The sequence below is a fragment of the Jaculus jaculus genome, chromosome 2 (genome assembly GCF_020740685.1).
Source record: "Jaculus jaculus isolate mJacJac1 chromosome 2, mJacJac1.mat.Y.cur, whole genome shotgun sequence".
Taxonomy (NCBI): Eukaryota; Metazoa; Chordata; class Mammalia; order Rodentia; family Dipodidae; genus Jaculus; species Jaculus jaculus.
In genome coordinates, this window is record NC_059103.1 from 28,005,031 (window position 1) to 28,006,968 (window position 1,938).

General features: G+C 36.3%; 1 pseudogene; it reads right to left on the bottom strand.

The window, feature by feature from the left end:
• Positions 1–1,482: 1,482 nt before the first annotated feature.
• Positions 1,483–1,706, bottom strand: LOC123458500 (annotated as a pseudogene).
• Positions 1,707–1,938: the final 232 nt, after the last annotated feature.

Below are 1,938 nucleotides of genomic sequence, written 5' to 3' on the forward strand. Positions count from 1 at the left end.
GTGTCCATATTGTGAATAGTTACTTTGTGTTGAAGATAGAGTCAAGTTGTTCCTGAAAATTCTGATTTTTTTTTTCTTTTTCTAAGACATATTAGAACCTGGCTTTTCCTGCTGGTTTTCTCTCAGTATCACCTGGCTCCCACTCTATTTCCTTTTCTTTCTCACCTCAAAGCTCTTCTAATTGAAATGTGACAAAGCAATTGAAATGTGGTACCTTGTTGAATTACTGTTAGACATAGTGGCCTGTGGCTCAGCAAGTCTTGCCATGAAAAGAGCCAGCATGTGTTGGTAGAAGTTTTCTTTTTACTTTTTTTAAAGAAAATAACCATAAGAAATTTCATAGTAGTCAAGTTTTGTCTAGAAAAAAAATGAAAAGAGGTAAGTTTTAGAATGAGAAATACATGATTTCACAATTAAACTTTGTTATAAAATATGTATGAATTAAATTATATGTTGTAGCTATAGAGAACTGAGGTTATGTGAAACAATGTAAGGTGTAATATTTAGTTTTAAGGGGCTGGGAAGATGGTTTAGAGGCTAAAGGCACTTGCTGAAAAAGCCTGCAGGCTCAATTTCAATTCCCAAGCCATCCACATAAGTTAGTCACAAAAAGTGGCACAAGTATCTGGTGCTAATTTGTAGCAGCAAGAGGCCCTGATGTGCCCATTTACGCACACACACAAACACACACACACACACACACCTAGAAATAAATAATTTTTTAAAAAGATTTAACTTCAAAAAGGCAGCTTTTTGAAACATTTCCTATGGGGTGGAAACTTCATAATAAACAACAGAGAAACCCAGGCTAAAGAAGTCAACATATAGCAGTTGTGTGAGAACTTGATCAAAGAGGGTGGCAACAGAACACATCCAGTCAATATCTTTAGGAAAGCTTCCCACAGCTCTTTCATTTAATTTCTTTATTAAGAACTTCAGTAATGCCAAAAGTAGCTTATTTATCACATGGAAAGAAGATAGAGCTAAGAAACAAAAATGAATATACTGATTGATAAAATCCAAATATCCCTGACAGCCTGGATATTGAAATCTAAGTATATAAGCCTTGGGGCTAGAAAGATGGCTTGGTGGTTAAAGGCACACATAGCCAAGCCCAGGTATTTGTATGGGTCCTAGGGATCAAGTCTCTCAGGCCTCTTCAGACCCTCATGCTTTTGTACGAAGTATCCTTAACTGCTGAGCCATCACTATTTTTACCCTGCTCTCAATTTTTTTTTTTTATATTTAATAAATCCTTCCATTTGAATGCACAGAACTTGAAAACAATCTTGGTCTAGGAAATTCATGTTAGAAAAAAAAAACTCATTCTACTTTTATTTTCACATCTGAAAGAGCATTTTTGACTATTATCTTTAGCAAAACATTTAATATGAAAATGTACATGACCTGATTTCACATCAATATTACAACAGGCCCTTTGAGAAGGGGGCATGAAATTCTCTGAAAAGCCATTGTTTAAACTCATTCCAAGGCTTCCAACATGATGATGCTATTTCCTCGTATGAATACCGTCCCAATACTATTTTGCTGCCCACTAGTTATCATTTCCACACATTCATTGATCATAAGATTCATGAAGAGATCAAATCTCCATAGTATCCCTTGGACATGTCTGGCCCATTTAATTTCAGTGATACCTTCTTGTCCATAAATTTCTTCAGCTCACAAAGGTGAGCCTGACTCATGGTTTATCCTCAGTGGGATCCAGCTCCTTTCCACTCTCAATTAAAAAAAAAAAATAAAAATGGTGGTTTGATTTAGGTGTCCCCCATAAACTCATGTGTTTTGAATGCTAAGTCCCTAGCTGATGGAAATTTGGGAATTGGAACCTTGTTAGAAGTAGGTGGGTGTTATAGCCAGTTTCCTCTTGCCAGTGTTTGGCACACTCTCCCATTGCTGTTGTCCGTCTGATGTTGG